The sequence below is a fragment of the Chaetura pelagica genome, unplaced genomic scaffold (genome assembly GCF_000747805.2).
Source record: "Chaetura pelagica isolate M959 unplaced genomic scaffold, ChaPel_1.0 scaffold90, whole genome shotgun sequence".
Classification (NCBI taxonomy): domain Eukaryota; kingdom Metazoa; phylum Chordata; class Aves; order Apodiformes; family Apodidae; genus Chaetura; species Chaetura pelagica.
In genome coordinates, this window is record NW_009953496.1 from 2,351,683 (window position 1) to 2,364,772 (window position 13,090).

The following is a 13,090-nucleotide window of genomic DNA, read 5'->3' on the forward strand; positions in this document are numbered from 1 at the left end:
TGTATTTTGTGACTTTTATTTTTAGATTGTATGGCCCAGATCAACATTTTTGCAGCTAAACAGTGACTTAGTGAATATAGACCTTCATAAAATAAACTGTTGACATGATTTAACATTTGAGACATGAACAAACCAATTTTAATCTTTAGCAATCTGATGCTGTTTGGGAAGTGCTAGTGTGGGAAAGTTGCCAAGCTAGGGATCAGAATGGCCAGGAATGATACTGAGAGTATCTCTCTTCTGCATGTGGTTATTCATAGTAGTCAACAGTATTTTAGTAGAATCATAGAATCATCATAGATAGTTTGGGTTGGAAGGGGCCTTAAAGTTCATCTAGTTCCACCCCCCCTGCCATGGGCAGCGACACCTCCCACTAGACCAGGTTGCTCCAAGTCCCATCTAACCTGTCCTGGGAGACCACTTCCAGGGATATACACAACTTCCCTGGGCAACCTGTTCCAGTGTCTCACTTCCCACACACCTAATTTCCTTCCATTCAACTTCCCAGTTTCAGTCCTGAAGCTGGTCGCTGAGATGCCTGACAGACAGATCACTGAACCCTTGGAGTCATGCCCATAATAAACCTATGTAAGTCTCTTTCCAGGCCAGAGATGAACAGGGAGAAAACAGGAGCAGTATTTTTCATTAATGAAGAAGATATATACTGTGAAGATACACAGAAGAAGCAGGGCATCTGGAAGAAGAGCCATGTTTAAAGCACTTGCCAACTGGAGGATGAATCTAACTGGCAGTCTCTGGCAGGGGAGAGAAGCATCCCACTGATGCTATGGAGAAAAGGGTTGGAAGAATGAAATACCTTGTTCCTCAAAAATCATAGTATGGTTGTTTTTGTATCCTAAAACCTTGTAGCAAATATAAGTGACTTCACTTTAAAGGAGGTATTTTAGCAGTAAAAAGGGGAGAAAATGCAGTGTTGTGAAGACCTCAGTAGTGTTCCTGAGCAATGGGGGAACAGAAGATCAAAGCTTCCATTTTCATAATTTCATTTAACTTCTCTGATATGTAATTAGCTACATCCAGATGTCCAAGAAATTATGTCTAAAGAGTAAAAGTGATATGAATTCTGAGTCCGACAGGACTAATGAGCTAAAAAGCAGCGCATATTCTGAAGACTGAGAAAAGGGTACTATCCTTTTATTCTTTTGTAAGAGTTTGTATCTACCAAATGCCTCAAAGCAAAATCAAACTCCATCTCAAAACATACATTTTTGCAAGGCGAAAGAGATGTGTCATTTTAATAAGTATATTGTAAATACCTTAATTAAATGTACAAGTTCAAATTTAAAAGTTGCTCACAAATGATGAATGGATGAGTTTGGAGAATAACTGTGACTCAATATCAATGCTAACATTCAAGTTAGAGAATTTAATGAAAATAAGAGTTCTTAATTGCAGCTATCTCTTAAGATATTTGAGATGAGTGTATTGTGAAAGAAGAGTTTTCTGTTATGTCGACGTGCAGGTTGAAGTTAGATACATTGACATGAATTAGGAATAATGCTTTCAAATTTTATGTATGTTTTTAATTTTGTTTGTATGAAGTAGTGTAATGTTGTTCCATTAGCTGAGTAATTTGTTCATATTCTGTTGTATAAAAAAGGGCCGTTAGATGCACCAACATAAAAATATTTCCTACCAATCATTCACAGAACAGTTTATTAAAAGGCAATATTGTGAGTATCTGGTTGGCTTCTAATCCATTTTGTAGTTTGTTACTGGTGGCACTAATTGGCATTGACTTGGTAGAGATGAATAGTGTTCTTTTAAGTCCTTGAACTGGCTTTTCCAGAACCGTGCAATCAGCATACACTTTGCACTATCCTTACCTTTTATTGAAACTATTGTGCTGATAAGACAAGCCCTTACAGCCTAGAGCTCTTTGGAATTGCACCCTTGTGGGTGCACAATTGTGATAAAATTGTATATGCAAATAAGAACATAAAGAAAAGTAATAAAAGAGGGCAAATTCTCCATTGCTTGGCTTGTTTTTCTTTCCTTGAACTGAAAATTACTTGGATTGAAAGTGAAAGAGGTACAAACAATGACATTACAATCATCAGACTTCTAAATCTGTGTCTCATAGAGGCAGGTGAGTAGAGGATTTGATATCCTTCAAGGTGAAGGACGTCCGCATTCTGAAGAGCTCTGTTACAAAGGTTTTGTTGAGAGAAGACCAAGAAAAGCCAAAATCCCCCTTTCCCTAAGAAGTGGCATGTAAATGAGGCTATGAATTTAAACATGACCCATCAAATTAAAATTTAGAGCTGCAATGGGGGAGAAAGTGAGTTGTTCTCTGCAAGTGTCTGTCCAGTTCAGACTTCTGTCTTAAATTGAGATTAATTGTCCACAAGATAAAGCTGTTTGTTTCCACTCACCACAGGCTGCATAGAGTTTCTAGTTTAGACATAACCAACTTATTTTTAGAGGTTTGAAGTCAAATGATACAAATTTCACTATGACTGTTATTTAAGAAAGCCCTTGTGCATCTCTTTCAGTGCATTTTTTTTACTGAATGTATTGCTCAGAAAACTCCATAATCTTGTGTACATCAACTCTTGGAGAGAATACTGTTGTGTTTGTAAGGCAAACAAAGAAAATTACTGTGTTCAGTATTAAGCCTACCATGTCAATGTAAGCAATATTTCAAAATGCTTCTCACCAGAACATGTGTCAGTAGAAAATATATGGAAAGCCTTTCATCCTAGCAACCATCATTTTGCTAATCTGTTGTTTATTCTCCCAGTGTTTCTTCCTTCGACTACATGGGTAAAAACATACTCTATTCCCCATCTCCCAACTCTATTAATCCCCTTTTGTTTTGTAAGTAGCTCCAAAAAAAGAGATAGAATTGTGTTTCCAGTATCACTTAAATCAATCAGTGTTGAGAACTGCTGTTTGGGGATTCCTTATTAAAAAATACAACAGGAAGATCACATTTAAAGTCCTATGATGTCCCTAGTTTCAAAATATTCTTGTTTGTAGCATATTTCAACACCAACTATCTCTAAATTCTTCATCTATGAAGTTTTGTGCTGCTGAAGGGTCTAGAACTCGTGTTATGAGGAGCATCTGAGGGAACTGGGGTTGTTTAGCCTGGAGAAAAGGAGACTGAGGGGACACTTTATTGCTCTCTAGAACTACCTGAAATGAGGTTGTAGTGAGATGGGGGTCATTCACTTCTCTCAAGTAACAAGTGATAGAGGAAGAAGAAAGGTTTTCAAGTTGTGCCAGGAGAGGTTTAGATTGAATGTTAGGAAAACATTCTTCACTGGAAGGGTTGTCAAGCACTGGAACAGGCTGGCCAGGGAAACAGTTGCGTCACCATCACTGGAGGTCTGTAAAAGATGTGTAGATGTGGTGCTTAGTGACATGGTTTAGTGGGACTTTGCAGTGTTAGGTTAATGGTTGGATTTGATGATCTTAAAGGTTCTTTCCAACCTAAATGAATTACGTTATTTTATTAAGGAGCATTTATTCATAGAAGGGGAAAACTTCTCTTGGCTGTAAAATCTTGAATATCTCATCCTCCAGGTGAAGTATCCTTTGCATTACACTTCATAGTAAAAGAATTAGTGTTATGAGGAAAGTACAGCCACCGGGAAATGTCAGTGGCCTGGAAAGCACCAGGGCATTGGACAATGCCTGCAGGAGAGCTGTGGCTGGAGCTCTCCTTGGAGGGATGGTCATCCAACGCCACAGGGGACCGACTACAGGAAAACACTGAAGGTGTGTAGGTAAACATGTTGAGAGTGATTCAGTCAGACAAACTGACGTGGTGGAGAGAAAAGCATGCCAAATGGTCAGTGTTGTGTAAGCTTGGTGCATGTCTGGAGATTCCTTCTTCGTGTTCATGCTCCCTCCTGCCTCTACCTTGTTTTCCTTCATTCATCCCACTCCTAAGAGAGAGAAGTGGAGGGTGGATTGGAGGAAGTAGCTGAGGAGGGTCAGTTTACAGTGAGTTGAGGTTCAGCATCTCAATGCAATCAATCCATTTTATTCAGATGAATTGTGGAAAACTTCTTCCCTGGGCTATGCACAAAAACTCACTGTGGTGATTCTGTTTCCATTTCTGCCTTATACCTGAACTTGTGGACTTCCTTATATAAAGCTTTTTGTGTTTATGTTTATTTTATTTTAAGCACTACTTTATTCTTTCTCTAAACCATCCTTGTCTTTCCATGCCTACTGATTTTGAAGATGTTGACATGCTGCTGAGCTCCAGCAATATGTCAGATGCTTTTCCCTGAGTTCATGACTTGCAAGCCTGTGACTTGCCCCGCGTTGCCAAAAAGTTAATTATATCAAGTTATTATTTCCTTCTGGGATATAATTCTCATCAGCGCATACTGGCATTTTTATGAACTTAGTGAGAACCATTGTAACCTGTTCACAGAATAGTGGGATTAAATATAGTCCCTAGTAAATAACAATAAATTATAATTAGCCTCTTCAGGTACCTCAACAGTCTTGAAGGAAAAGCCATACAGTATAGATAGGTTAAAAAAGAGAAAGAATTGGGCTTCTAGTCACATTTGGAAGGCATTTTGCAACTGCCATTAGTGGTATTAATGGGTATCATGATCAGCTGCAAAGCTGACAATTAATTTGCTCCACTGGGGAAAAATAGTGACTAAGATATTATAAAAAGAGTTAGATTCTTTTATGAGTATTAGACTAGCAAAGAAAAAGAAGTGTATTTGCAAAATTATTATTTATTTATTTTAATAAACCAGACTATCTGAATGAATATCATCCAGACTGGCAGTTACAGATTTAAGTTATTTAAAGGTAGATTGGTAGCCATTGGGTTCCTATAGCACTTTTGTCACTCTTGTGTTTAATTTAGTGGTGCAAATCATCTGGGACACTAGCTTTTATGACAGAAAGGAATAGGATACAGTATCATTCAATCCAGTTATGAATTTCCTGCCGTGTTCCCAGCAGCACTGACTAGGCAGTAAGTTGTGGTTTTGGGTGTATCAGCAATAAATTGGCAGAGACATTTTCTGTCAGAATGGTTTTTCAGAAAAGATAGTGCTTTGTCAGCAGCATCAATGGGTGGAATTTTGAAAGTGAACCATATACAAGCACCTACACTCTCTTATTCAGATACATTGGCTTGGGATAGCTGGTCGTGTAACACCTCCATAGGAGATGAGACTCAGGTTAGGGTCTCTGTTATGCTTATTTTAAAATTTGGTCTTCTAGATCTCATGAAAGTTCTCAGATCTCAAGACTATTTGCCATTCAGTATTGTTGTCTTAGTTTAAGATCTACTTTTAGTTTGAACATTTAATGTAGAAAGATTTTGAAACTTTGGTATTTTTTGTGGGACTACAGCTGTCCTTCTCTCTCCATTCTGTATTTGCCAGCTGGTGTGCAGAAGAATGGTCCCAAAGCTGCACATGCAATTTGTCAGCTGAAGAACCAGTACAGATTTCAGCAGTCCTTCCCTTCTACTGTGCCACCTGGAACCTGGGGACAGCACAGGATCTCTGCCAATGATGTTGTTAATGCTCTTGAAGAGGCATACAGTTTATTAGCTATGTTTTGAGATTGTATGAAACTGGGAGGAGTTGCAAACACTACTGAGGGGAAGGAAATGATTAAAAAGAAGAAAAGTGATGGTGTCATCGTTCAATTTAACAGGGGAACAGCAATTTGGTTTTGAGTGCTCTACCTAGAATGGTTGTCAAATCTTGGCTCAGGAAGGTGACAGTTCAGTTCTATGTATGCAGTATTGGGACATGGAAGCATTTGACAAGGCAGCTTAATTTATTAGTACATTTTAACAAGCTTGTCAGGGAGCTCTGAAGCTGGGAGTGGGGAGGAGTTGCAGAATGCTGAACTTTTAACTCAAAAGCTTGTGCAATGTTCCTGAGCAGCACACAGAACCCTATCTTCAGATTTTGGCACATGAAAAAAATTGTAAACATTCTAATGTGGTTTTATTTTATTTTGGTTTGGTTTATGTTATTTTATTTTTAGAGTGTTTTTAAAGTGATTTGTGAAAACAGGATAGAAAAGTTAATTGTTACAGGCTTGATATTCCACTAGAAATGTGCAGAAATGAAACCATTACAATTAATGAGCAACATAAATTTACCACTAATGTGTATTCTGGTCTGCATTTTCTTACCAAAATTCCTGTCATTAAGCTGGAATGAGTTTTGTCCTTACACTGTTTCATGTGGAAATTAGGTGACTCATAGGATCTGCAGTGGTTCTATACATGACTTGATTTCACTTCCAGTGGAGGAGAGAGCGTAAGTTAGATAGCTAGGTGACCTAAACAGGCTCATATGGAAACATTATTCTTTAAGTTGGATTCTTAATGTCCAAGTTGACAGAGGTGCAGATTATCATATGCACGAGACAGCTAGGGACAGAATGGGGTGACTCCTGTGAGAAACAGTTGATTGATCATACCAGAATATATTTAAGACCCTTTCTTCAGTTTAATTTCTTCTGTTTTCTCTATTTGTGCTCCAAAATACCTATAGCAGAATCAATGAAGAAGTCAACAACGTGTGTTTTTTTTTAAATTATTTTCCTTTTTATGTCACATAATCATGAATCTCAGGAATCTAACTAAAATAAAAACACTACATCATAAGATTCCAGTAAGAAATGAAAATTACAATTTCCTTATTTAACTTTAAAGATTATATGCCTTTTACTTGGTAGATATCTGATGCTTTCAAGTGTTTCTGAATTTTACAATACAAACATTTACCTACAGGGAAGGAAAAAAAACCCAACACAAACTATGAATCCCAAAACTCCTAAGACTAGCTTCTTTTATGACAGAAACTTATCAGAAAGGTTCAATTAACCTGATCCAGGCTCTTCTTTAATAGGCTGCAGTTGATCCATCTATCCAAAAGACATTAGTGTGCCCAGTGTCTGGAAAAAACTTTGCCTGCTTTTGGGAAGGTTATTGTACCAGTCGTTAGGTATTTTCTATTGAAATAAAAGTACTACATTGTAAAATCTTTTATTCTAAACAAGCTACTAGTAGTCATAGGAGGATTTTGCCCTCTTCCTCAACTCTCTGTCTCTGTAATTAGGACTTTGTTCAAAAACTAAATTAATGTATTTGGCTTTTGTGTCAAATCACAAGAGGAATAAGGTAGAATAATTCTATCCTGCCACGAAACAGTGTCTCAAAAGCAGTAGACAGCTAACAAAATGCTGGTTAGAGTACTCAAGCTGGGAGTCAGGTGAAATTCTGAAGCCATGTGAAATCACATTTAATGACTGCTGAGCTTAACACTGCTGTGGGAATTATGGCATGACCCTCGGCAAGAAGGGCAGATGGACACTACTGCGACAGGCTGGGTCAGGAGGCAAAGGGATCTGTAAGAAAAGGATCTCTCTAGGACAAGGATAGACTTCTGAAGAAAGCATATAATCCTATGTCCAAACAGCTGACAACTAGTATAGAAGACACAGATGGGAGGGAGCCTGTACCTCATTAGTGACATTGAATACCCTGTAAGATAATGCTGCTTGGTTAAAAGAGGTGTAGGAGCAAACACTTTGAATTGCTGTATTACTCGGAGCTGAAATGAGCTAATATCATATATATTATGCAAGGAGTTTAATAAAATCATGAAAGTACCATAATAATTTTTGTAACTTGGCAGGAGAATTTGTCCCAAATGGAAGCAAAGATAGTCCTACACTCCAGAGATTTTTGTCTGTTCTGGATAAATCCTGTCTAGTATTTGGGTATAATTTCTAGCATGAGAGGGACCAAATATCATTTTGGGGAAATACTGCAACTGGAATGAGCCATTAAATAAAAAACGGGCTACAAAGGCATTTACAGTAGGAAAATAAAATAGTGTCAGTTCTTACCTTATGAAGACAAGAAGAGTGGATTTGACAAATACAGTGAATTGCTTCTTGTTACCCAAAAAAGTGATCCTTCTGTATTTGCAGAGTGATTTATACCACCAAGGGATTAAAAAAAAAAAAAAAGGGGTCAAATCCATGATCTATAGAGAGAACACTAGACCAGCAATGTTATTGATTAAGACTACATTTCCTTTTCTCTTCACATATTTGAAGTAATTGCTTGGAATAGATTTTTTTGAGAGCTCAATGAATTAAATATAATCCCCCTACACCTTAATAGCGCAGAAACTATGACACAAACAATAAAATAATAGAAACCTCATCTTTTTAATGTCTCTTGCTGTCTAAACACAGTGGCAAAGTGAGAGGTAAACTTGTGGTAAACATGGAATGGTTTGAAGGATATTGCACACATATGCCACAGAACACACACTCTTCACAGTTTGTGATGTACATATTTTAAGACATGATACTGAATCAACTGGAAAAGTTCTAACACACCTTTGCCAGATTGTGACTTTTACTGTGTAGACTTTTCACTAGAATTTTGTTACATTGAAAAAAAAAAAACACAAAACAAGACCAAACAAGCAAACAAAAAAAGGGTTTCCAGTTGGCATTTCAGTAGGAGCTGACTAAATGCATGTAAAGTATGAAGCATTCAACCAAAGTGTTAAAGGGCTGCCGTGTAGTCAGTAACTGTGCCTACTAGCTTCCTGTCAGGAAAAAAAATGTGCAGAAATGGTCATAATTGTTTCCAGTTTTGGAAAAAGTTGTTTTTAAGGTAGCTTAGTGGTTTCTTTTTTGTTTGTTTGTCTGTTTTTTTATTTCAATTATTCTGTCAATTATATTAACACAGGGGCTCAGTTATGTTTCTTGACTAATTGCTGCTTCAATATGGACAAGTGATAAGCATTATTAATCTAGAGAGGTGATTTTGCAATAAATGTATTATTTCAATGACAGATCAATAGTTAGCTTTTAAAAGCTACTGTTATAAATACTTTCTGTGGTCTTTCAATAAATGTCCCTTCTTTTAATTTTTGGCAGTATTTTTCAGCACTGATTTAAAAGGTTTAGGCTGGATATTAGGAAGAATTTCTTTACCAAAAAAGTTGTTGGACAGTGAAACAGGCCGCCCAGGGAGGTGGTGGAGTCACCATCCCTGGAATTACAGAATCACAGAGTCACAGGATCATAGGGGTTGGAAGGGTTCTCGAAAGACCATCTAGTCCAACCCCCCTGCCAGAGCAGAGTCACCCAGAGCACATCACACAGGAACGTGTCCAGGCAGGTTTTGAATATCTCCAGTGAAGGAGACTCCACAACCTCTCTGGGCAGCCTGTTCCAGTGCCCTGTCACTCACAGTAAAGAAGTTTTTTCTGATGTTTACATGGAACCTCCTGTGTTCCAGTTTGCACCCACTTCCCCTTGTCCTATCACTGGTCATCACTGAAAAAAGCCTGGCTCCGTCCTCCTGACACTCGCCCTTAACATATTTTTAAACTTTGATGAGGTCACCCCTCAGTCTCCTCTTCTCCAAGCTGAAGAGACCCAGCTCCCTCAGCCTTTCCTCATAAAGGAGATGTTCCACTCCCTTCATCATCTTGTGGCTCTGTGCTGAACTCTTTCAAGCAGTTCCCTGTCCTTCTTGAACTGAGGGGCCCAGAACTGGACACAATACTCCAGATGTGGCCTCACTAAGGCAGAACAGGGGGGAGGAGAACCTCTCTTGACCTACTAACTATCCCCTTTCTAATACATCCCAGGATGCCATTGGACTTCTTGGCTACAAGGGCACATTGCTGGCTCATGGTCATCCTCCTGTCCACCAGGACCCTCAGGTCCCTTTCTCCTACACTGCTCTCCAGCAGGTCAGCCCCCAACCTGTTCTGGTACGTGGGATTGTTCTTCCCCAGATGCAAAACTTTACACTTGCCCTTATTGAATTATTTAAAAGAAATGTGGATATAGTACTATAGTACATTATCTAAGCACTGAACAGGTAATTTAGGTTATGGTAAGGGGGTTTAGGTTATGGTTGGACTTGATGATCTTCCAGGTCCCTTCCAATAAGGACGATTCTATGGTTCTTTGATTCTATGAAGAAATTTAACTACAAAGTAGAACCGATTAAATTGAAACCGCCAAGAGCTGTCTGTGAGTTTGTATTTTCTCTGCAAAATACTGTACTTGAATCCCTACAGATTCTTTAGCCTTCATCCTGCTGCAGTGAAGCAAATAGATACTATATATTCTGGCTTCCAAGACAAATCAGCAGAGTATCTCTGTAGTTCCATGCAGACACCTGAGATCTACTCACAGTTTTCTAAAACCTACAACAAGATATAACTAATTTTTTGGTCAGCATTACACTGAATGTAGGTAAATGCAGATGTAGAAATGGAAACCACTCCACAGCAGTAAAACATTATAAATGTGTAACAAAGCTTAATTTTTGCTATGTCCTGCTTGACTATTTTCATAGCTGCCAGTCCCCCTTTTTTTTTGCTTTCCCATATAGAGGTGCAGTAACTTCACTTAGATTCATGCACAAAAATCAGTGTCTACTGTTAATGTTCTCTCCACATCTACTTTCACCTGTTTGTGGATATGTGAATTTGAGGGTTTGGCTTTCATAAAATTTTGCTCATAATATACATTAGCAATCCATTAGCCCTAATAATTTGTTTAGCCCAAAATGGGTTTCCATTAGCACCCTTGTGGAAACTAAAATGGAAAAATGATTTGCTCATGAAAGGCAGAAAAGGAGGATTTCAGAGAGATGAGTGCTTTCCTGATCTGTGTATCTTTCGGATCAGCCAGCTGGAAAATAAGACTAAAATAAGCATGGCCATTGAAAAAATGAGAATTGCAGACTACTCATGCTGTTTCCCACAGGACTTTGTAGAGGTTTCATTCTTTGATTCCAAAATTATTTCTTATGTTATTGAAGATATTCATGACATGAAGGATGTTACTTTGTATCAAGTCAGCCACTCTAGTTTAACCCTCTAGCAACAGTTGCTCTTTTGCAGTCCATAGCTAGGTGAGTTGTGATGGTTGAAGGCAAATCAATAATTTCCTTTAAATCAAGGATTTTAAAGGGTTTGGAATTATTTTTTTTCTCTTTTCATTCTCAGACATTGCTGGTTGTTGTTGGTAGTTAAAATGCTCCAGTATGCAAAGTTCACAGATAAATGGAAAAAATGGACCTTCAGGTATTCCATAGCCTATCTAACTTTTTTATTTGCCTAATTTCATGTTATTATTTCTTATTAAGCATCCTTTGTCAGAACTAGTCAGTGTACTTAACCTGGGTACCTGTTTTTCTCTACAAGGTATATTGAATGCATTTGTGATAGTGTTTAAGCTTGGATCAGGAGTGGGCTTTTGAAGTGAATCTCCATTCCCAACTTCAGGGCTATGGTTCACAATGAGGATTTCAACTGGAACCCATTTGGATCAAACTAAAGCAGGATTGCCAGGAACAAACCTCACATGCTTTTGTTATGAAAGCAAACTCAGGACTTGGCACAGAATTAGGGCTTTTAAAAGAAAAAAACCTCTCAAATATGAGAGCATCACGTCCTCAGCACTAACTGTTTAGTTCAGCAAATCTGTTCCTGTTAGTCTTCACTACAGGCTAGTGTAGATGGAGGCATCTAGTCCTGATTCTAGTCACACTACACCTTATGATATCTTATGCAGAGGGATTTGTTCTTACACCTTGCACAGTTGAATCTGGATTTCTGAGTATACCAAGTTAGCACATATAGAATGTTCTTTTGGTTTTCTTGTCTATCTCCGAAGTATTTTCAGTTTCTTCTCTGCGTTCTTTCTACTATTATCTTTTTCTGTGCATGCTATAACTCCATGGTATTATGGATGCATTATTGGTAAGAAGATAGATTGCAGCGCTATATCGTGATATTGCCAAAGATCTACAAGCACCCTCTTTAAGTAATTACAAACTTTTTTTGTCATGTGTCTTTCATTAATATTAACATCTCTACTGTAGGCTGGAACTGAGACTGAAGAAAATGACAGTATAGGTCAGGCTGTGCCATAGGCCTCATGGATGACCTTGGCCATATCATTTACCACACTGTACAGCTCTTTCTGAATCTCTGACAGAAAGAAGTAGTTTTTTCCCAAATTTGTTAAGTTTTGAGATGTATACATTAAAGTGCAGGCAAAACACTGATGTCTTAGTTACTGGTGATTTTCAGCCACTTTTTGAATATATTATTCTCTTAAAACGAAAGATGGCAATGTTTTCTAGTGTCCTAAGCAAATACATATATTAAAAATAATCAGGAAATGCAGACAACTTACTACATTTTGGTATTTATCTCACTCCCCTTAATTTTTCTTTTTTTCCTTTTCTATGAGGATGGATTAGAGATATTAAGTAGTCAGACAGCAGTTCTGATAAGGTTTCAAAGAATAATATCAGACATTAATATCATACCATAAAATTGCCTAGGATTGCTGCTGTGCTGAAAGAAATGGAATTTGGATGGTTCTTGGTCAGTGAGCTTTCCTTTTCTCTATTAACTCCAAGGAAGAGAGAGAAGGATGTCAGTAGAAACGTAGTTAGAAACGTTGTCATATGTGTTATTGTGGCTGGGTTTTTTTGTTTGTTGTTTTGTTGTAGGTTTTTTTGGGTGAGGTTTTTCCATTGATTTGGAGTTTTTTGGTCATTTTGGGGTTTTTTTTGTGTGTTTTTATTTTTTTTTTAAGTGCATACTTTGTGAAGTTAGTGGCATAGTTTAGTTGTGATGAAGGTGGAGCTGATGAAAAATGTTGCATAACTTAGGCAATGCTGAAATAAAGCAGCTGACAGGGGCAGAAACAAAAGCAGACTTTTTTCCAGGCGAAATTACTGGTACTGAAATAACATTTCAACAATAAAACATGAAAGTGATACACAGTGGGAGATCATTAAAAAATATCCTCTCACTTGAATCGGACCATGTATTGTAATGCAAATTATATTGATTTGCTGCAAGTTTTGGATTGAAACTAGAGTTTCCCCCAAATGAGCGTAGGTACTAAATCTCTTTGAATTATGGTGGCAAGCAGCAGGGTAGTTGGTAAAATGTCCCTCTTACCAAAATCCTGAGATCAGAAGGTTATTAGCAGGAGGTTTTTAGACTTATTTCTGAAAGCTTAATAAATTATTAACCAATTGTATTCATAC